The sequence below is a fragment of the Sturnira hondurensis genome, unplaced genomic scaffold (assembly GCF_014824575.4).
Source record: "Sturnira hondurensis isolate 20B ecotype Veracruz unplaced genomic scaffold, ASM1482457v3 Scaffold0006566, whole genome shotgun sequence".
NCBI lineage: Eukaryota > Metazoa > Chordata > Mammalia > Chiroptera > Phyllostomidae > Sturnira > Sturnira hondurensis.
Genome location: NW_028079197.1, coordinates 652255 through 677275, shown reverse-complemented (window position 1 = coordinate 677275; position 25021 = coordinate 652255). Strand labels below are relative to the sequence as shown.

Here is a 25021-nt window from a genome sequence, read left to right as displayed (position 1 = left end):
GGTGTGTTGGCTTTGGGAGAAATATAGGCAGAGGTGTGAATGAGGAAGAGTTTATTTTCCTGATATTCAAAGGAACAGAATCAACGCTGATGATCAATTGTGTGATGGTTCTTGCAGCCAGATTGTTCTTGCCTTTCAATTTCTACATAAATAAAAGGCCACCATTAACTACAATACAATATAATTTATGAGTAGAATTATATGGCCACTGAAAAAAAGTTTGTAGTAGAATGACTGGGATATACATATAAAATAGAATTAAAATTCAATAATAACTATAAGGGAAATTGTACAGAGATACCGTGATATTTACTTAAAATCCTGTTTGCCACTCTAATTAGATTTTTTATTGCAGTTAAAATGCAACATTAAATTTATCATATTAACCATGTACAGTTCAACAGTGATATGTATATTCATGTTATTGTGTAACAGATCTCTAGACTATCTAGCTTTAGGGCCCAGTAAGCATTATAGTTCCAGAGAGTTAGAATTATGTTTTTGAAATTTGGGATAAGCATAAGAAATTTCAGCACAATTTCTTCCAGGATGTGATCCCAAGTGTTATACTACTGTTGTGAATTACTGGATCTCAAATTATTTTCCCCCATTGCCATGTATGTTAGGTACTCAGAACTGTAAAGAAGTTTTAACTATAGGTTTACATGATTAAGTGGTAAGTAAAGAAACAGAAAAAAGGAAGTATTGATATATTTATTGGCCATCTGTATGTCATCTTTGGAGAAGTGTCTGTTCAGGTTCTTTGGCCATTTTTTTTAAATTAGGTTGTGGGGTTTTATTTATCTATTTATTTGTTGGTGTTGAGTTTTAAGTTCTTTATAGATTTTGAATATTCAGCCCTAATCAGATATGTCATTGGCAAATATGTTCTCCCATTCAGTGAGTTGTCTTTTTATTTTGTTGATGGTTTCCTTTACTGTGCAAAATATGATGCAGTTCCATTTGTTTATTTTTCTTTTGTTTCCCTTGTCCAAAGCAACAGATATATCAGAAAAAATACTGCTATAAGAAACGTCCAGGATTTTACTGCCTATGTTTTTTTTAAGGATTTTTATGATTTGGGGTCTAACATCCAAGTCTCTAATCCATTTTGAATTTATTCTTGTGTATAGTTTAAGAAGTTGGTCTAGTTTCATTTTTTGTATATACTGACCAATTTTCTTACCACGATGTATTGAATAGACTGTCTTTACCCCATTGTATGTTTTGCCTCCTTTGTTAAATATTAATTGCCCACAAGGGCATGTATTTATTTTGGGGTCTCTATGCTTTTCCATTGATTCATATGACTGTTTTTATGCCAGTAACATGCAGTTTTGATTACTCTGGCTTTGCAGTATAGTTTGATATCAGGTAGCATGATGCCTTCAACTTGGTTGTTATTTCTGAAGATTGCTGTGGCTATTCTGGGTTTTGGTGGTTCCATATAAATTTTTGGAATATTTGTTCTAGCACTGTGAAATATGCCCTGGGCTTCTTTCTTTTTTTAAAATGACCATCCATATGAAAGAGACTCATGGATCAGTTGCTTCTTGTGCGCCCCCCACTGGGGACCTGGCCTGCAACCCAAGCATGTGCTCTCACTGGTAATCCAATCAATGACCTCTCTGGTGCACAGTCCTGCACTCAATCCACTGAGCCACATCATCAAGGGCTGCCATGGGTTTCTTGATAGGAATTGCATTAAATCTGTAGATTGCTTTGGGCATTTTAATGAAGTTAATTCTTTCTATCCTTGTTCATGGTATATGTATCCACTTATTTGTATCTTCTTCAGTTTCTATTTTCACTGTCTTCTAGTTCTCCAAGAACAGGTCTTTTACATCCTTGGTTAAAGTTATCCTAGCTTTACTTTTTAAAATGGTTGTTGTTCTTCTTTTTTTAAAGATTTTATTTATTTATTTTTAGAAAGAGGGGAAGGGTGGGAGAAAGAGAGGAAGAGAAACATCAGTGTGTGGTTGCCTCTTGTACATACTCTACTGGGGACCAGGCTTGCAACCCAGGTATGTACCCTAGACTGGGGATCAAACTGGAGACCCTTTGATTCACAGGCCAGTACTCAATCCACTGAAACACACTAGCCAGGGCTATTCCTAGGTATCTTTTGATGCAATTGTCAATGGGATTGTTTTCTTAGTTTCTCTTTCTGACTGTTCATTATTGATGTACAAAAATGCAACCAATTTCTGGATATTTGTTTTGTATTCTGCCACTGTACTGAATTCATTGATTACTTTTAGTAGTTTCTAGGTAGGATCTTTAGGGTTCTATATATACAGTATCATGTCATTTTCAGTTAATGACAGTTTTACTTCTTTCATTCTAATTTAGATGTATTTTGTTTCTTCTTCTTACATGATTGCTTTGGCTAGAATTTCCAGTACTGTGTTAGATAAGAGTGATGAAAGCAAACATGCCTATCTTGTCAGGAATCATCAGACAAATGTAAATTAGAATTATAATGAGATATCACTTCACACCTGTCAAAATAATTATCATCAGTAAATCAACAAACAACGAGTATCTGTGACGGTGTGGAGGAAAGAGAACCTCATGCCCTGCTGATGGGAATGCAGATTGGTGCAGCCACTGTGGAAAACAGCAGGGGGGGGTCCTCAAAAAATTAAAAATAAATTTCCCTTATCACCCAGTGATTCCACTTCTGGGAATGTGTTTGAAGAAATTCAAGACACAAATTCAAAAGAATATATGCACTTCTATGTTCATTGCTGCGCTATTTACAATAGCCACGATTTGGAAGCATCTCAAGTGCTCATCAGTAGATGAGTGGATAAAAAGTGGTGATACATTTATACAGTGCAATATTACTTAGCTATAAAAAAGAAGGAAATCTTACCATTTGCAATAGCATGAATGCATCTGGAGAGCATTATACTGAGTGAAATAAGCCAGTCAGTTAAAGTAAAGTACCGTATGATTTCGCTCATATGTGGAATCTATTGAACAAAATAAACCAAAAATAAAATAGGAACAAATTCGTAGAGAACAGACTGACAGCTATCAGAGAGGAGGGGATTTGTGGGGCTGGATAAAAAAGGTGAAGATATTAAGAAACAAAAACTCATAGATGCAGACAACAGTATGATGATTAACTAGCGGTAAAGGGGTGAGGGGCAGTGTAAGATGGTATAGGTGGAAAAAAAGTGATAGAGGAGACTTGACTTGGGGTGTTGAACACACAATACAACATACAAATTATGTATTAAAGAATTATATACCTAAAACACATATAATTTTATTAACCAATATCACCCCTATAACTTCAATAAAAAAGAGTGTTGGGCTGGCTACAGAAGTTAATAAAGCAGAGTTCTTGGTTTTTATGGCTGCTATATCCTGTTCAAAATTGGTAGGAAGTATATAATGCTAATCCAGAGCCTCGATTTTGATAAAGCCTACCAGGATTCATAATGTCATGGATAAATTCATGTAAGTCAATTTTTTTATTTTCTCTTTACTTTTAGATTTGTAGTATCCTCATTGCCAACAGGTTTAATTCATATCAGAAGGGTAGTCTTAAATGGCTCTTCTCAAAAAAAAAAAAAGAAAACAAAAGGTGAAGTTATTTGTTATCCTGGTCAAGACTTAATATGTGGCTCTCAATGCAAAATCAAGCTCATCGCCTGAGGCCAAAGATGGATTATGAGTCAACATTCAGATCAAGTATATGTAATGGGATGTTCCTGTAGATCCATTTGTAGCAGGGAGAAATATACTTTGGAATCAGGGATTCTCTCTATACTCTACCTGGCATAAATTCACTCCTAAAAGAAAAGAAAATAACATTTACTTATTTTTCTTGTGAAAAAGCATAGAAGCCAGAGGGTTTTTTTTTTGGACACAATTGCACATGTTCCCCCTTTCCCCCCATTTCGTCCCCTCCACCTCCCATCACATTCCAGCCTTCACCACTGTCCTCTGTGTCCATGGGCTATGCATGTATGCATGCGTATTCTTTGGCTAATCTCTTCCAGTCCCCACCTCCCACCCAAAACCGCTCCTCTGAGATCTGTCAGTCGATGCCATGTATTCATGACTCTGGTTTTATTTTGTTCATCAGTCTATTTTGTTCATGAGATTCCACATATCAGTGAGATCGCATAGTATTTGTTTTTCTCTGATTTATGGAGTTTAGCATAATCCTCTCCAGGTTCTTAAATGCCATTGCAAAGGGTAAAAGCACCTTTTTTTTTTTTACAGCAGCATAGTAATCCATTCATTCACTGAAGGACTCTTTAGCTGTTTCTAGCTCTTGGTTATTATAAATAATGCTGCAATAAAAAAGGGTGCATATATTTTTCACTGGTGTTTCAAGATTGTTAGAATATATACCCAGAAGTGGGATCACTGGGTCAAGCAGTAATTTCATTTTTAGTTTTTTTGGGAAACTTCATACTGTTTTCCACAGTGGCTGCACCAATCTGCATTCCTATCAGCATGTGCATCAAGGTTATCTTTTCTCCACATCCTTGCTAGCACTTGTTGTTTGTTGATTTATTAATGATAGCCATTCTGACAGGTGTGAGGTGACATCTCATTGTGCTTTTAAATTGCATCTCTCTGATGATTAGTGACATTGAGGGTTTTTTGTACGTCTGTGGGCCATTTGTACATCTTCTTTGCAGAAGTATCTATTCAGGTTCATTGTCCATCTTAAAATGGGTTCTTTCTCTTCTTGGTGTTCAGTTGTGTAAATCCTTTATGTATTTTGGAAATTAATCCCTTATCAGATGTATCATTGGCAAATATGTTCTTCCATACAGTAGATTCCCTTTTAATGTTCTCAATGGTGACTTTAGCTGTGAAAAATTTTTTAAGTTTGATGTTCCATTTGTTTATTTTTTCTTTGTTTCCCTTGCCCTAGGAGATATGCCAGAAGAAATAACACTATGTGGGATGTCTGAGATTTTACTACATACTTTTTCTCTTAGGATTTTTATGGTTTTGTGATGTACATTTCAATATTTTATCCATTTGAGTTTATTCTTGTTTGTGGTATGTCAGTAGTTTAGTTTCATTATTTTTTGCACGTACTAGTCCAATTTTTTCTATATCATTTATTGAAGAGACTGTTTTTATGACATTGTACACTCTTTTCTCCTTTGCCAAATATTTTTTACCATAAATTCAGGGGTCATTTCTAGGTTTTTTCTGTGCCTTTGATCTGTATGCCTTAACCAAGGAGGTTAAGGCATAATCCATGTTCATGGATTGGAAGAATTAACATCATTAAAATGTCCATACTACCCAAAGCAATATATAGATTCAATGCAATTCCTATTAAAATACCAATGACATAGTTCACAGCTCTGGAACAAATATTCCAAAAATTTACATAAAACCAAAAATGACCCAGAATAGCCTCAGCAATTTTGAGGATGAAGAACAAAGTTTGAAGGGTCACAATACTGGATATCAAACTGTACTACAAAGCTATTATAATCAAAACAGTCTGGTACTGGCACAAGCCAGATATTTTTTAAATCCTCACCAGAGGATATATTTAGAGAGGGGAAGGGATAGAGTGGGGAAAGAAGAGGAATATCAATGTGAGAAAGAAGTTATCAATCAGTTGCTTCTCAAATGCACCCTGACTGGAGATCAAACCAGGAACCCAGGTATGTGCCATGACTGCAAATCAAATCCACAACCTTTCAGTTTCTAGAATGATGATCCAACCATCTGAGCCACTTCTATTAGGAAAAAAAAATAATAAATTTTATTGAGATAAATTTAAACACCAGGAAATTTACTTAGTGTATAATTTTCTTAATATTGACAAATATTTCTGTCATGTAACCATCACCACAATCATGAATTATTTTATCACTGGTCTATCACCTACTGTCTTGTATAAAATGCTGCCTGACTTTCTGTCACTAGTTTGGTCTCTCATAGAATTTTAAATGAACGGAAACACTTCAGTATATGGTTTTTGTGTCTAGTTTTTCATTTAGTGTAATGCCCTTGAGATTCACTTTTGTTGTGTGTGTATTAATAATTTGATCTATTTTATTTTTACTAATATTAATTTTATAGATATAGTTTGTTTATTAAGCATTCACCAGTCCATGGGCATGAACTTATTTCCAGTTTTTATTTACAACAAATAAAGCTGTCATGAAAATCTGAATACAAGTCTTTATGTGGAAGTATATTGTTATTTTTCACCTAGTCTAAGAGCCAGATGTATGGGTCATATAGTAAATGTTCACACAGCTTGTATGAAGACACCAGACTATTTTCCAAAGAGGCTGTACCATTTCACATTCCCATAAGCAATGTATGAGAGCTCTAATTGCTACAGATAGTGACACATTATAATCAGCTCCATTAATTGTAGCTATTATATTGTGTGTACACTGTAATGTCATTGTAGTTTTAATTTGCTTTTCCTAATGACTAATTATTTTTATGTGCTTGTTTTCCACCCTCCATCTTCTTTGATAAAGTATCTGTCCAAATATTTTGCCCAATTTTTACTGTAATATATATCCTATTAAAATTTATTGTTGAGTAGTAAAATGTAATTCCATATACTGAATTTTATCATACATTTTTATAAATGCTTTATCCTCATCAGTAACTTATGTTTTAATTTTCTATTATAGCTATATCTATGTAATAAATATGGGGCCATACTAGTATCTCTGAATTGAGTTCATCTGAACTTTTCACCATTGCTTATATGTAAATATTCTGTGATAGTGAGGAACCTATTTCCCATGATCAATACTTCATTCATTCATTCATTCAACTCTAGAATATGTGTAAATGATGTGCATAATTGCTAGCCTGTGCCCCAAGAGATAGAATTCACTGACTGCAGTAGAGTGTTGGAATGAACGAATTATCAGCCTCCACCACATATCTATGAAATAATAAACACTTGGGTTGGGCCCAAACAATCACGATTTAGCAAGTTCTCCAAGTTATTCTGAGAAACCCTAAAACTGGTGAGCAACTGATGAAGAACTGCTTCAGAATTTATGGTATATACTTTTGACTTAGTTGCTTTCAAATAATGTCATGCCATTTCATTGGAGTGTAAGAGACAACAATATACTTCCATTACTTCCTTCTCCTGTGTTCCGCTGTTGTCAATAAACATTTTGACTTTACATATGTTATAAAAGCCACAATTATCTTTTAGTTTATACACATGTTTGGCATTTGTCTAAAAAAGTATTTTATCCTTAATGAATCATCTTTATTAATTACAATTAATTCATACTAATATGTTGGTGTTAATTTATCACATCTCATGAATTATTTTTGTAGCGCTTGTTATAAAACATTAGTTTCTTTGTTCACAAATGTCTGATGTAATGTCAGAGATGGCTATTATGAGGAGGTTCCCCAAAAGGTTTACATAGACATTGAGGCTCCAGGTCTTGCCCTGCGCAGCAGAGTCCCCTTTTGTGGATCACAAACACTGAAATGTTGGAAGTCCCACCCTGGAGGCATAGAACTGCATGTGCTAGCAGAGGAGCCACAGGGAGGAAGCTCTAGACATGCTTGAGTCCTTAAAAACATTTACAAAATTCTCTGAGGACACAGCACATCTTGTGCTGGTGTGGTGGAACCAGAGAGAGCTCTTTGGGCCACCCAGATCACTCCAAAATCCTAGGAACTGCTCTTGCCTTCCTGGAAATTCTGGAAAAAGAGTTAACCCCATCTTGCTGTCTCAAAAATTTCCACCTCACCTCAGAATCCCAGGACTAACATTGCTGAAAACTGGTACTCACTGAGGATGCCAGTGATTGGGCTGAGCCTCTAGTAAAATTAGAAGTCCCTGCCAGGGCCCAGACAGCCCTTAGGATGGGCAGGAAGGCCCAGAGAGGGCCTTTCAGCATTGCCAGAGCTTGGCAACCAGGAGATGCTTTTGCCTTCCTGGAAATGTTGGAGGAAGTATTACTTCCTACCTGTGTCCTTACATTTTTAACCAAACCTCCGAACCCAGAGCCACTGCCCCAAACTGAGGGTGTTAGTCTGCCTGAGTTCATGGAAATATCCCAAGTCCCATCATTGTCCCCGACTGTTTGCGCTGCACCGGAAGACACAGAAATCTTATTTCATTTTTAGTTTTGAAAGATATCTTTGCTGACCACAGAATTCTAAGTTGATGGTTTTTATATTCCTCCAGTGTTTTAAAGGTGATAGTACACAAAATATCTTATGAAAAGCCTTTTATTAGTTCCTTTTATATATTTGTTCCTCTGTACGTGGTTTGTCATTTTCCTCCCCCTCTGGCAACTTTTAGACTCTTTATCACTGGTTTTTAGCAATTTGTTGTTATGATATATTGTGATTTTCTGTATGTTCATGTAGTTTAAGTCTTTGAGATTCTTGGATTTGAAGTCTTCTATCTGTGAGTTCATAGTTTTCATTAAATTAAAACATTTTGGATATTTTTACTTTAATTTTTTCTGCTGTCCTCTTTCTGAAACTACAATACATAGACTTTTTAGATTGATATGCTGTTTATTTATTCAGTTTTTTAAAAAATTCTTTGCTTTGGAAACTTTCTGTTTCTTTAATCGGGCCTCAGGTTTTACAGTATCCAACCTGTTTTTCATCCCATTCACGGTAGTTACAATTGTAAATAGTACAGTTTTCATCAGTGAGCACTCTCCTGGGTCTTTTTTATATTTTCTATTTTCATCCCTATCATATTTACATTTTTACATACAAACACGGTATCATATATGTCATATTCACAATAGATTTTTTCAGTTTGGTCTTTTAATTCTATCATCTACTTTGATTTTTAGTCTATGTTTACTGATTTTTCTTTTGTAATGAGCCATATTTTTTATTACTTTAAACTGTTGATAAGTTTTTTTGTATCCTAGTGTTTTATTCCAGAATGTTCTGGTAGACAGTTAAAGTACTGAGAGGGTTTGGATGGGATGAAAGCTTGTTTTTGCTTTGTTAGGTTGAATCTAAACCTTTAGTTTAAAGCTAATTAAGAATCACTTCAGAGGTAATTAGCTTCTAAGTGCCCAATGTCTTAGCCTGTCTACTCTGGCTGGTGAAAAGAAAACAATCCTAAGTGTTCTGTAAGGATTGTTTGGCCGGCCTCTTTCCAGGGGTACTTTTTTCTAAGCCTTATGGAATTCCACTTCACATTTGTACAGATCAGCATTTAGATTAACATTAGTGGTTACCCTCTGCCGATTGCCAGAGTTATATCTCTCTCATTGCAGACTGTTCTCTCTGATATTTTGTCTCATGGCTCTTGTCGGGTACCCCTTCTCAAAGTTCAGTAGATCTGCCTACTTAACTGCTTGTGACTGTTGGACTGTATTTGGGTTTCTCCTCTCTCTGCAGTGGCCTAGAAATGGCATCTGGGCAGTAAATCGTTGTCAATCACTTACCTCATTGTCATACTATTGCACTGATTCTTGTCAGGGACTAAACAGTTGTTTCAGATGGTTGTCTGTTTCTCTAAGTGTCTATGATGGTAGGGAGAGGCCTTTGGCTGTCATTCCCTCATGGAGAAACTCTTATTGATGACTGATGCACTTATTTTTTTCACATTTTAAACATACTTTTATTGAGTTTTTAAGGTTTTTTCATAATGTGGTAGTTGTTGTGGGTGACTGAACTTTAGTACTGTAGCAGGAGACCTGCCTAGATGAGCCCGGACAAGTCAGAAGGACACAGTCCTTTTGCTGAGCCACTAAGATAAGGAAGGGTGAGCAACTAGGTAACTAAGGAGTAAGAACAAAAGAACATTGTGTGACCCTATCAGCAGCCCTGCTTTCTCAGCAGCCCTTGCTCTCTTGCTTCTGTAAACCTGCTTCTGCCACATAGGCTTAGTAAGATCGCTTCCACATGCCACACTGTATAAACAAGCCCCTGCCTGAGCTCGGGGCCCAGGATTTGGAGACTGCCTCCTCTGGGTCCACATGCGTAAATAAAGTTCCACTCCATACACCGGAAAGCGGTTGAGTTGTTTTCTGTAACAGTGTAAGTTGGAATTCTTGCTTTCCAGTATGATTAGAAGGATAAACATGTTGGCTTTGCTGACAACTGATCAGAGAGCAAGAAATTATAAAGTATTTCAAAGATGTGAATCTGTTTAAATTAAAGAAGTTTTCCCAAGATATGTTGTGATTTATTTTTAAGTGAACTAGAATCTTTTCAATTAAAAGTAATACATTCATTATGATTATTGACAATATTGAAGATTGACTTATTCCCCCAAACTCCCTTCTTCTGTACCTTAAGGAATATTAAAAACACCATTTTGAATGTATAACTTTGTTCACATAAATTAAGAAAAATTCTCTAGGTCCCTCAAAAGAGAGTTGTGGCAGTTGGCAATGACGCAGTGGCCATGCTGGAGGCGTTTTGTTGTTTGGGGAAACAAGTACCTTTGTTAGTATTGAAATGACTAGCCTAGGGAGCAGGGACAAGATTCAGACCATAGAGAACGCAGAACTAAAGTCAACAAGCCCTCACTCACACAGATCACAGATGGCTTGAAGGTTAGCATAGTCCGGAAAATTGTTTCCACAAGCAAAAGGATAAGTCAAGGAAATGTTTGTTTTTTGGAAAGCTAGATATTTAAAAAATGATCTCTTGAAAATTCAGAAAAATAGACCTTCTTTCCCATGGATTTGGCATTCAAATTTATGCTACCCAGTTGTCTAGAAAACTGTCAGCCCAGGTATTAATTAGTACATAATTGTGTAAGGGTGAGGAAGCCCATTGTGTGGGGGAGAAACAAATGCAAATTATGTCTAGTGGGAAAAACCTCCAATAGGCTCCACAGTGATATGCACAAACACATCACTGTTGAATGTAAGCTCAGAATTCATGACCGATGACCTGTAAGGACATAAGTGACTCTGTGCAAAAATTAGAAAAATAGCACACAGGGGAATGAGACTTTCAAAAATTTCAAATAATGAGTGAAAATTTGAAAATATAAAAGCTTGCCAACTTGGAAAATGAAGAAGTAGAAATAAAAAATAAAGTAACTCATTTAATTTAAAATAAGGCAATGAAAGATTAAAAAAGAAAAAGAGAAAGAGGAAAAAACAGGCTAAATAGAAAGCACAGAATAAGATGCTTAACACAGATCCGGAGCTCTTGATAGTTATGGTGAGGGACACATGTGTTTGTAAAAGATAAAGTTTGTGAGAATTTCTTTGAAAATTCTAAATGTATTGCATATGAAAGATACCCTAAAATATAAGGACATTATAAACGAGAAAGTGATAAAGTGATAAAGGACAGATTTTTACTCAATAGTCCAGGGAAGAAAATTTGTGAAAAGGTTATAGTAATTCTAGTCTTATACACTATTATAACTTCAAAGTATTTAACAGAAACATGGATGGAATTTCAACGAGATATTGACAAACCTACAATAATCATAGGGAATTTTGTTACAAATTTACTTAAAGAAACCAAAAAATGATGGAAGAAAGGATGTAAAATGTTTAAACAATACTACAAATATGCTTCACTTAATAGACACATAGAAACTTGCACAGAAAAGCTAGGTGATACACACTCTTTTCAAGAATACACTGAGTATTTATGTAATTGGACCATAAAAACAATATAAACAACTTTCAAAGAACTGGAGGTCATATATACTGCAGTCTTTGAAAATAATAAAATTTAGTTATAAATCAAGGACAAAAAGCAAAAAATAAATACAATTTTCTAAATTTTAAGAGCCAATTAAGGAGTAACAGTAGAAATTACAAAATCCAAAAATAAACATATTATACCCTAATTATGTGGATTCAGGTAAATTAATACTTAATGGAATTTTATAATTATAAATAGCTATTTCAGCTAATAATGACTTAATGTTAAAATGCTAAACATTTACATGTTTAGATATCATTCTAAATATTTTGAATGTGTAATATAACAATAAGCTACTTTAAAAGTTTCAAACCATACTTTGAATCAGATATAATTAAAACTCATTTTACAGGTGAAGAGGCTGAGGCATAGAGAGATCATATAACATGCACAAGGACAGAGACCTTGGTTAATTCAGAGTCAATGCAAACAAATAAGCCATCTGCCACACCATGTCTTAGTCACTAATACCTTGTTTTTATCCTCACCCAGTAACAGTTTTTCATTGCTTTTAGAGAGAAGAAGGGAGAGAGGAAAACATCCACATGGCAGAGAAGCATCAGCTTGGTTGGCTTCCTGCACATGCTGGGTTTGGGGACAGTCTGGGCCCAGACACAGGATCAAACCCAAACCTAGGCATCCTGACCCAGGATTGAACCCCACCTGAAGGTTACAGGGGGCTCCAGCCAAGTGAGCTGCACCAGCCAGGACATTAGTCACTAAGGACTTTTATACTTTGTTTAAAAAAACCCAGCAAATTAAGTCCCTGAATGGTAAAAGCAAACAATCAGAAAAAAAAATAGAGATTAGTAAAACATAAAAGACAGCTGTATCTACAGATGTAACAAATATTATAAAGGTATAAATATTATATGCCTTAAATTTTAAAATTTTCATAAAATGAACACTTCTTGGGAAAACAGCTCATTTAGGTTGAGTCAAGAAGAAATGGAAAACCTGCATAGACCTACGCAGTCAGCAAGTGAAACGTGTAACACAAAGCACACATCTACACACAAACAGCATGTTTGAGAGACAATTTTATCAAACATTTTAAAAATTATAATCACCTACAAACTTCCAGAAATTATAATCTACTAGCTTCCAGGAAAAAAAGAAAAACAATGTGTTTTATGAGACTTATAACCTGGATACCAAATGAGAAATGTACAATATGGGAAAATAATATTATAGATAATTCTCACAAATGAGTAAATAAAAATTCCCAAACAGAATTCTAGTTATCTTAATTTTTTAGTTCGACAAAGTACGTAGAATGACAAGCTTAGTTCATCCTGTGAACTCAGTAACATTCGAATATTAGAAATCTAGCAATGAAATACAGCACATAAATGGATTACGTGAAAAAGCAAATGATCATTGAAAATTTGCAATTAATGAATTAAATTGATGCTAAAACTCTTAAAATACTATACAAACACAAATTAAAATTCATTCTACAAAATAACTGACAGATTCTGTAGTGTGAATTAGCTCTTTAAAAGCATCAAATTATTAAAGACAAGGAAAAACTAAGGAATTTTAACTGATTGAGGAGGTTAAGGAGATACCAGAGAGAACTAAACATAAGTGCAAATATGGTNGTACAATATGGGAAAATAATATTATAGATAATGCTCACAAATGAGTAAATAAAAATTCCCAAACAGAATTCTAGTTATCTTAATTTTTTAGTTCAATAAAGTACGTAGAATGACAAGCTTAGTTCATCCTGTGAACTCAGTAACATTCGAATATTAGAAATCTAACAATGAAATACAGCACATAAATGGATTACGTGAAAAAGCAAATGATCATTGAAAATTTGCAATTAATGAATTAACTTAAATTGATGCTAAAACTCTTAAAATACTATACAAACACAAATTAAAATTCATTCTACAAAATAACTGACAGATTCTGTAGTGTGAATTAGCTCTTTAAAAGCATCAAATTATTAAAGACAAGGAAAAACTAAGGAATTTTAACTGATTGAGGAGGTTAAGGAGATACCAGAGAGAACTAAACATAAGTGCAAATATGGTCAAATTCACAGACGAGCTACAGTTTACTGAGTAGTATTGTACCAATGTCAATCTCCTTATTTTGGTAACTGTACTTTCCTTATGTAAGTAAGGTCTTACCATTGGTGCACAATGGAAGAAGGGAACACAGAGACTCTCGGTCCATTATCAACCCAACCCCTGCCAAGTGACTAAGCTGGCTGTGATCTCCTGCCCCCAAATGTTGTGGGTTTGATCCCTATTCTGGGCACATACCTCCAGTTTGGGAATGTTCTGGACGACCCATCCAAGTGTCTCTCCCTCTCTCCCTAAATTCAATAAACATATCCTTGGATGAGGATTAAAAAAGAAAATTAACCCATTGTCATCATTGTCATTTATATTGTAAATCTATTCGGCATGTTTTCAAATGCAAAAAAATTAGCATGTATAATCTTGTTCCTACTTTTATTAAATTTTGTTATTCTTTATAAAAGACTTTGAATGCCTTATTTTCACTACTTTTTGGAACATGTTGAAAGGCTTTGTTGGAAGTTTCACTGATGCCAATGTTTAAATTTTATGTATATTGTATTTAGCAAAATAATTTATTATAATATTTTTCTCACATACTCTGTAGATGTTAGTTTTTCATTTTCTTTTATTTCCAGTAAATTAGCTTAGCTAGTGGTTTATTTATTTTACTTTTTGCATTTGCATTTTCAAAGGGCCACATCATTGATTTACTTATTTAGTTATTATTTTCTGTTTTCTAGTTCATGAATTTCTACTTTTATGTTACCTAGTTTCTTCCTCCAACATTTCTAGTGTTATTTTTTGTACTTTTTCTAACTTTTTCTGTTTAATGGTCAATAAATTTGAATTTCTTCTCATTTTGTATTGTAAATATTTAAAGCAATATATTTTCCCTTTCCAGAGTGCAATCTATTTATTCTAGTAAATCATAACTTTAGTAGCAATATTTCTTAGATATTCTGAAGTTTTGATTTTCATTTATATTTTATTTAAACGTTTTAAAAGCTATTTGGGAAGGGAGGTATAAAGGCATTAAATGGTAATGGAGAAAATACATTAAATGAAATAAAAATAAATGCTATTTCTAAATTTTCCATTGTTTTGTTTTCTTTTTTATAGCTTGCTTTCTTTTTAAAATTTTTATTGTACTTTTTCTATTATCATTTAACCCCCTTATACCCTCTTCCCTCTGCAAAGCTAGGGGATAGAAGGATCGAGCAAAACAGAAAAAGGACTCATGGTCATGGACAGCAGTACTGTTTTCAATTTATCATTAATTTCTAGTTTTACAGCCATGTGATCAGAATACATAACTTCATTTTTTAGAAAATGTTTTGATTTCTTTGTGATTAAGGCATTTTTTACCCCTGAAAAGAAAGTCTCCTTTCTTTTTTAATAATATATATTTCAAAAGCATCAATTAGATTTCTGTTATATTTATCTACCTTCTTTTTATGTGCTGATGGAAATAAATTGTCTTCCAATCAATTCTTGCTTCAGTGTTTCTCCTTGCATTCCGGCCGTTTTTATTTATGACTACTAAAGCTCTACTGTTTGATTTTAAAGTCATTATAAAACTCCTTCCTCCTTATTACCAGTGTCATGGTTCTATCTCAACTTTTAGATTTTTCTTGTTTCAAATTTGTCCTACTTAATATTTATATCAGCATACTTGGAAGAAAAGTATTGTACTTTTGATGCATTTTTATGATTCAGTTTTCTCTTTATTTTTAGAGTGCCATTCTGTGTCTTGGAGAAAGTTTTCCCCCCTTAAGTTTAGACTGCTGGTACAATGCTTCCTTTATCTTTTAACTTGTAATTTCTGGATATATCTTTGACTTCTTGTGTCGGTTTAAGCTATGTCTCATATTTAACAAGTATTTATAGTTTTTTTCCCTTTTGAACTGCTGATTGCAAATATTCATGTGTGTGTTTGTGTACAAATGCATATTCTTGGTTGCTGTGCTTGGGTTTTCTTATATGACCTTGTTTGATATTATGTTTGCACTATTTAATTCTTTCTTTTAAGCTTCCTCAAAATCTTTGTTTTGCATTGTCTTTGTCTTGTTTTCTGTATTTGTTTCTCCGCTTAGCACTTCAGAAGGTTCACACTAAATTCTTTTCATGATTATATTTATTATTTTATATGTCATTTGAACTTTTATGTAATCTTATTAGTTGTTTGCTGTGAGTGATAAGGACACATAAAAAATTGGCAATTTGTATTCTCTTCTCCTTTCCATCCTGCCTCTAATTTTGGTTGACTCTACTATTTTATGTATTTTTTTCTTGCATAATATTTATGTCTGGCCTCACATGAGAATTTGCAAGAGTAGAATCAAAGGGAGGACCTTTTAAAACCTGGTGATCCCTGATCTCACTCCCAAAGATTATGTTGTCTGAGTTGGAGCCAGTGGATTATTATTTATAAAATTTCTGGTGATGCTAATGGTGAAAACCACAGTCAGTAGATAAGTTTTAGAACTTGAATTCAAATACACCCTCACCAGCCTCTGTTTTTGGACGTGGCACTGCTTGCTGCCTCTTGAAATTCAGAAATGTGTCTGTGTCACTGTGAAGCCGTGACAGCAGTGGCAGGTCTTTTGCTCCCTTGTTTGTGAGTGTGTTTGTGTGTAGACATTTCTCCTAGTATTATTTAACTGTTCCTGCTCGTCAGGTGGCAAAAATTGCCAGATCCTGGGCATTTTGATGCTCTGTTTCTTTTCCACCTTGCAACCACTGCTGCCTGCCTTTTGCAGAAGTGGTTTGTGCACTTGTTCCTGCAGTCCCCCAACCCCGGTGTCTCTTAGCATACTAAATGAATTTCAAGGAATCTATCAAGTTTCTGCCACACAACCTTTCAAGTTCAAGTATGGAATTCTTGGTTTTGACCCAATTTGGGAGACTTTTTTGTCTATCTGACTTGAAAGACCTGCTGGTTCTGTGGCCATCTTTTCCGCTCAGAGCACTTGGTTGCCCTTTTTGTGTGCTGTGCATGGGGTTAGAGATATTTGCTAGATCATCAGAATCTTTGGTTCTCATTTACCTTTATTCCAGTTGGTTGCGAAGCAGGGTGAGAATGAAGAGAAGAAATCTCAGCCATCTGAAAGTATTTAATAATTGTAAAAATGTTTATGTGCCTCCAAGTATATAATAAATTCAGAGTATCTGCTCTCTCTCTCTCCTTTTGACAGCTGTGTAGTATTCAAAATACAGCATCTCTGCAGTTCCTTGACTGACACCTGGTGGATATGGCCAGGGTTAATGTATGGGATATGGACACATTTATATTCCTATAAACATCTGTCTGATATAATTTTTATGTCAATGTTTAGCATCCTTCTCTTTAAGAAATCATGGGGGAAGAAGGCTGTTAATAGGTTTTGCTTGTTTAGTCTAATTTGGCAATGTTACTCCTTAAAAGAGATTTCACCTTAAATCTTCATTATATCAACTTTCTTCAATGTAGAATAAATTATTATGATATTGCATATGTACATTCTCATAAATTAAAAATATTCTTCATAGGTTATTATTAATTTAAAACATATCAAGGTATGGCTGACTTTCATCTTCATGGGGAAAGTATAAGATCTCATGTAGTATGATGGAAAGAGTTGCTAGCAAGTATAGATTATGTAATATGTGCCAAACAATATATTTATTTCATTTAGTTTGATCTTATCAACAATTAAGATAAAGGTGTTTTTTCATGTAACAAAACAGTGTAAGTACTGTGTTGGGGAGAAAATTAAAGATAAAAACAAGAATTTTAAACAAGAGGATGGAATGAGATTTCTAAGAATTAAATGATATTGTGTAAGTGGTTATGGTGAACCAAACTAGAATTAAGGCAGAGAAATGAAGAAATTAATCACACATATGCAGTCAGGCAAGAAGACGAATTTAGAGATACTCTTGAGTTAATAATTTAAGCAATTTTGTGAAAACAGTGTTTTTGTTACTGCTATGTGAAAGACTGGGGTTTAGAGAGATGGAAATATTATTTTCTAAGACTTGTAAAATACATACGACTGTGTGGTTTCCAACAGGAAATCTTAAGTAACCAGTTTAAGATGTGGAGTTCACAGCTCTGAAGACTGAGGTGGGCTAGAAATACTTATTTTGCAACTATCAAATGGAGTGAGTGTAGAGGAAGAAGAAATGGGGTTTTTGAGTTGATCCCAAATAACATAATTATTTTGTTGTAACCTTTATTTACATTGTAGAACATTATTTTCTTGCACTGCATAATTTGGTGTGTTTTTTTTAAATAAATCAACATCACCCTGCTGTCAAATTTTGTGAAAATTAGATTTTGCTATAGCCATTTCAAAACTAGCCAGAATAAAGCTTTTATTATTAGTTTAAAAGAAAATGTACAAATATGTGTGTGCCCCTGAAGTCAAATGTGGGATTAGATTAATAACATGTGATGAAAACCTTCAAAGGACACTTTGTGGCCAAGTGCTTCAATTATTAAAGTAATGTATGAATACACACTCTAACACCAACTAATTGAAAGTTGATTGTTTTCTTTTTAATAATGTTATTCAACATTTGGCAATGAAAGCTACTTTATGTTTGTGGATAGTAGGAAGTCATTAACAAATATTTCATGCTATCCCTGTAAGCAAAACTGAGATATATGTACTGATATTCATATACTATGGCACCTCTCTAATTAACAGAATAAACATGCCAGGAGTGTGTGTAATTATCTGTCAGTATCAATAAGGATGGAGTTTTATAGTAGAAACACAATTGAACTCTGTTATGAATTTCATGAACTCTGTTATGAATTTCATTAACTCTTTTTCCACTTCTTTAATAGAAGGTACAAACATATCTGGAAAATATTACTTGAGCTCATTTTAAATAGTAATTTAATTATAGCCAGGAAAATTGTGAACTACCTAAATATTTTTCCCAATAAATACTAATAACTGGGTATGTATCTGTGTATGTATGGATATTTCAGTGTAAGTTAACATTTCCAACTGAAAATTCACTAACAAAACATCAAGGAGAATATTCACTAAGAGCAAGATTTTGCAAAGACAAAGTTTTATGTGTATATATTTCCCCAGGAGTAAGGTAAAGGAAGTCAAAGCAGTGGTCTGGGTGGGATTAGAAGGTGAGGAAGAAGGTGAGTCTGTGGGTAGATGATTCTATCCAGGCTGCAGGGCTTTCTTCCCAGGTTGCAGCTGTTGAAATGCAGGGACCACCTCCACCTGAATGTCTCACGGGCATCTCAAATTAATATCTACGAAACCTATCTCAGCATCCACTCTATGAGATTCACTCTTTTTTTTCCACTCTATGAGATTCACTCTTACCTCTATGTTGCAAAGCCAACCCATAGCCTGAGTAAGTAATGTTCATATAACCGTCTATGATTCTGTATCACACAAACCTCTTGATTCTGTTTACTTCTATCATTCTAATTCCCATTATCCTGTATTGTGGTAACACTAAATAACAGTTGCAAATAACCTCTTCACCAACATTTCTGCTTGGAATCTTCAGTTATCCAATATATAGCCTTATGCCTCACAGAGTACTTTGAAAATGCAAAACTGACCTCTTTTCAATCTCTAACTATTGATTACAGGATAAGTTAAAGTTAATATTATGACACACTAGGAAGTTTTATTAGATAGACTGTACTTTACCTTCCTACTGCATTCATTTAAAAAAATAATTTTATCTTCAGGAAATGTAGAGGATGTTTAGCTTCCCAAAGTACAGATCTCTCTCAATTTTGAAACTTGCAACTGTAAGTTGTAAGAACCGAAAATGTAAATGTTATAAACTATGGATCTGAAACCTTGTGCAGTTAATCATTATGAGGAACATCTGGCCCAATTAGTTTAAATTGGAACTGATATTATTTGTCAATTATATTTGTATGAATTCTCTATATAATGCATTATTAATTAAATTTCTCAAATCTATCAGGCTGATCACATTTGTGCTTCATACATGTGAAGGAAGGTAAAGGATATGCTAGTTAGGTCACAAAAATAAATATACCAGTATTGAACTTAAAAGGGGCTTTCTATCCCAGTAGGAAGTCTGAATAAAAGATCTTGTAAAAAGAGGACTAGCCCTGGCTGGTGTAGCTCAATGGATTAAGCACCGGCCTGTAAAGCAAAGAATCACCGGTTCAATTTCCAGTCAGGGCACATGCCTGGGTTGCAGGCCAGGTCCCCAGTAGGGGACACATGAGAGGCTACCACACATTGATGTTTCTCTCCCACTCTTTCTCCTTCCCTTCCCCTCTCTCTAAAAATAAATAAATAAAATATTTTAAAAAAGAGGACTAGACTTTTTCAGGAAGACAAAAAGCAGAAAGAAAACACTAATCGTTTGGTATTTTTTATTCAATAAGAGATATTTTACCTTGTTGGATGCTGGATGTCTTGAATTCCTAAAATCATTCTTAGTCTTTGTCCTAGGAGGCAGTTGAGTTATTTGGGAATAGTTGATAATTTTGTGTCTTGCTTTTAATCTTTGTTAGCACTTAGTTTAGGACTAATTTTTTTTCTCCCTACTGAAAAAACAACTCAATAGTCTATCCATACCCTAAGTTTTTACAGATTGGCTGATGGAAATAGGAATTGTTTTGGCTCTGTGTGTAATCTCCAGTTATTGTTTCTGCCATCTCTCCAAGCTTCAGGAAGTTTTTTAATCTGCATACTTTTTTAAATTAAACTTTTAATTTTGACATAATTATAGATTCACAAACAGTTGGCAAAAATAATACAAAGTGAGTCCATGCATCATACCTTGCCTGGTTCTGCACAGTGGTCTCAATAATGACACTTGGCAAAACTAGAGTATAATATCTCACAACAGGATATTGACATCGATATGATCGAGATACAAAACGGGTCACAAGGATCCCTCATATTACACACCCATTCCCCTCCCCATCTGTAAACTCTGGAAACATTATCAGCTCACCATTTCTCAAAATTTTCATTTGAAGATCATTATATGAGCAGAATCATGTAATAGATAACTTCTTGTGAATGGATTTTTCTCTCTACAATTCTCTGGAGGTTCATTCAGTTTGTTGCATGTGTCAATGGTTCATTCCTTTTCATTGCTGTATGATAATTTATAGTATGGATACACAGATTTTTTAACCATTTACTTGCTGAAGGACATCTGGGTTGATTGTCCCTATTTTTGATGATTCCAAAAAGAGGCTGTCATAAACAATTGTGTATAGGTTTTTGTGAGGACATAAGTTTTCATATCTCTGGGATATATTCCCAGAAATACAATTGCTAGTAGTTGCAATTTAGTTATTTTAAGAATCTGACAAATTATTTTTCTAAATTGCTGTGCTGTTTAACATTGCCACCAGCATGTATGAGTGAACCAAGAGAAACTGGATGAATAGAAATCACACCCTCACCAACATTTGGTGTTGTCAATATTTTTAAATTTTAGCCATTCTCTTTGGCACATAGTGATAGTTCATTGTGGCTTCAATTTAAATTTCCCTAATGGTTGATGATGTTGAATACCTTTTTACGTGCCAATGACGCAAGCATTTCCAGGGCCCATGACCCACTGTGTTTCTTGGTTTTGCACAGCAAAGAATTAAAAAATGAGCCAGCACAGAGTTTAAAGTGAAATCAAGTTTATTAGGGAGATAATGAGACCGAGAGTGTGCTACTCCCCAGACAGAGCAGCCTCTCCCTAGGGCAGTTTGCTTCTTCGTTGAGGCTCATTTAATTGAGGGGTAGGGCATTCAATGAAGGGGAGGAAATCTTTCAGGAAAAGGGATAGGAACTTCTAGGAAGAACCCTGTCAGCCATTTTGAGCCCTTATAAGGGTTTTCCACTGATAATGGCTTACTTGTGTTGTTTAGTCTGCTAATATATTACAATGAGCATATAATGAGACCAGGAATTACTGTAAGGTGAAATTGGTTGCCATGTTGGATCTAGCTGGTCTCTGCCAATTCTAAGTCATTAAGTCTGGTGGGGGCTGGTCTGTCCGCTTCTTGAGAGCACCTGTAGTTTTTATTGACTTCAGCTGCTGCCAAACATCCCATCTTGCTAGCTTGCCATCTGTATATCCTCTTTGGTGATATGTCTCTTCAAGCCTTCTGTTAATGTTCGTATTGTTCCTTTTGAGTTTTAAAAGTTCTTTATTTGTTTTAGATACTAGTCCTTTGCCAAATATATAGTTTGCTGATATTTTCTTCCACTCTTATCTCATATTTTAATTCTCTTAGGGTCACAGAGCAAAAGCTTTTAATTTTCTTGATGTCCAGTTTATCAGATTTTCCCCTTTATGGATATATTTGTGTTAAGAACTCACCCTAGACTTAGATGCTGAGAACTTTTTTCCTTTTTTTTTCTGTTAGTTTTATAGTTTTGCAATTTATGTTTACATTCAGGGTTCATTTTGAGTTAATACTTAACTCTCACAATATAGTGTGAGAGTTAGGTCAAAGTTCATTATTGTCCTGCAGGCTTTCAAATGCTTCATTATTGAAAAGTCTACTTGTAAAGGCTATCTTTCCTCCACTGAATTTCTTTTGCTATTAAATGGAAATTTAGAATAAAGTTCAAAAAGTTGTAAAGGGATTTTTAAAAATTAATTCCTTTTTATGTTAAAAGAAGACCAAGGTTTACCTAATACATAATGAAAACTAGAGATATAAATTATAAGGAAAGATAACAATACAAAATTGATCAGGAGAATACAGAAAATATAGAAACAGTAGAAATCTTAATACCATATTTTTCAGATTATAAAATGAACTCCCTCCCCCCCTACAAATTTGGGAGGAATAATGGATGTTAATGCTGCTGTTGAGTTCTATTTACATTTAAATTGGTGAAATATTATGTTATTTATGTTATTAAATACTTTACCACATTTTTTGCTTCAATTTTTTTTCTATTTTCCTCCTCTAAAACCTGGGTGTGTCTTATGGTCTGAAAAATATGGTAAATAGAGAAAAAGAAAACAAAGCCTCTCAAAATTGCCCTCTAAAATAATTTTGAAAAGATACTTAATCCATGATATAAAAATAAGATTTATGAAAGAATGAATAAGAAGCAGTTTTTAATTTTAAAGTAGTTACTATGTCTTTTTAAAAAGTTATTAAGATATGAAGATTAAGTTAAAGAAATTCTGATAAATTAAAAACAATAAAACTCCAAAAAAATGATAAGATGAAAGTTGTAGAAATACAGCCTGAGTCTCACCACAGAAACTCCATAAAGGGAACAGAGACAATGAAGAGAAGTAAATTATCAAATTTAGTACTAAGTAATATTTCCAGTGCTAATGGATACTAATAACCAGACCACAAGGGTTCCTGACCTACTGCACAATCAATGAGAAAATAACCATTCTTAAACACAATATCACCAATCTTTAGAATATCAATGATAGAAAGAAGTGTGGATTGTTAAGCATGGAATACACTGGTTGAGAGTTTAAGGGGACCTGGTTTCAATAAACAGAGTGTACTTTCCCAAATGGTGAGTCAATCAAATAACATATTGAGGGTTGTGTTCAGTTATACATATTATAATTTAACAGGGAAACTGATAAACTGGAAGGACCAAAAGCAAGACAGAAATATTCTAGGTAGAAGATAATGTTTAGCCTGGAAAAAAGGAGAAAAGACTTGGGTACTTGGTGTGTTTGTGAGTGTCTGTCTCTCTGCATCTCTCTCTATTATATTTATATTTTCTAATAAATGTTCTGAAGTCAGTAGTGTTCCATAGATAATAAATATGAAGTCTAGAAATATAAAAAGTTTGCCCCCAAGTAAAGAATGATGCAAGTGGACCATCGCAAAAACAACTCTATGGTATTTCATCTTTGTGAAATGATAAAAGTAAAACCTAATTTCAATAAACACTACATTATTTCATCTTAGTCAAGTTTCATTTTACCTCTAATGAATGCACTGTAAGTCATCACATTCATACTTATAGCACCTAATGGTGAAATGACTTGCACCTTTTCAGTGGATTAGAATGAAAATTGCTTTCATCTCTAGAAGCAAAGCTGTCCCCATGCATAATCTTCATTCTTTAAGCTCCAGAACTACTAGAGGAATCACTTTGTTTTTTATTTTGTTGGGCTATTTGTAAATTTGTTTGTTTTTTTTAAATGGCTTCACAGATTTTGGAATTTTTGAGTGCAGAGTAAGATTGAAAGGTAATAACATTTTTATAGAAAGTCAAAGAAGTCAAATTTAGAGTTCAGTTTATTTTTGCTCTTTGCCTTCCAGAAATTCAAAACACTATGTCATATAATCATAAGCCAGCAAACACTGTTTATAAAGGAAAATGCCACACTGAAATTGACTGAGATTGTAAGGTATGCTTTGAGGATTTTCTTATCACATAGTAAAGAAAACATTCTTATGTAAGAATTTGTAAGTAAGCTTTATCAATCATAATGAAAAGGGAAAGAGTTTACTTGTACTGAAATATACTTATTGTCTCCTAACAGATTAAATATTCAGGACAACAAACAATTTCCAATTATATAATTTGTCTTGTATGTATTGGGTTGACCAAAAAGTCTGTTTAGTTTTTCATGTAAAATAAGAGAACCATTTTTCATTTTCACCAATAACTGTGTTGATCTGGATATTTTGAGTAAGTCAATCATCTCCTGTATGGTATAAAGTTAATTATTTTTAATTAATGTCTCAATTTTATTACTATCAACTTCAACTTTATTACTATCTATCTGACCATGGGGCAACATCCAGGGAGGAATCTCCAGCTGTGCAGCCACTTTTCACATTTTCAATCAGTCACAGCACCTTCCCAACACACTGCGCAAATCGTTTTATGCATTTGACTTGTGTTTTTACCTTTTCTGAAATAGTAAAGCGTAAAATACCAAAAATATTGCTTATTTTCTCCCGTCTTCAATATAAAAACGGCTACACAAAAATTCACTGATTTTTTTTCTGGTAACAGAATTTTTTAAATTATTCAAGTACACTTACTTTGTTCCTCCCTGCCCCCACTACTCCCCTCCACTCCGTTCATCCCAACTTCCCATTCTCAATTCTATCCCCTTGGCTTTGTCCATGTGTCCTTTATACATGTTCCCTGATGACCCTTCCCCTTCTTTCCCATCTCTCCCCCTCCTCTCTGGTTACTGTCAATTTGTTTTTTTATTTCAATGTCTCTGGTTATATTTGGCTTGTTTGTTTGTTTTGTTGATTAGGTTCCACTTATAGGTAAGATCAATATGGTATTTGTCCCTCACCTCCTGGCTTATTTCACTCAGCATAATGATCCCCGGTTCCATCCATGCTG

The 25021-nt window shown here is 34.1% G+C and overlaps 1 long non-coding RNA gene across 1 annotated transcript; it reads left to right on the top strand.

The window, feature by feature from the left end:
* The first annotated feature begins 1285 nt into the window (after positions 1 to 1285).
* LOC118989858 (uncharacterized) lies at positions 1286 to 11572 on the top strand. Its single transcript, XR_005067110.1, has 3 exons — positions 1286 to 1374; positions 5109 to 5113; positions 11562 to 11572. It is a non-coding gene; the product is annotated as an uncharacterized LOC118989858 (long non-coding RNA).
* Positions 11573 to 25021: the final 13449 nt, after the last annotated feature.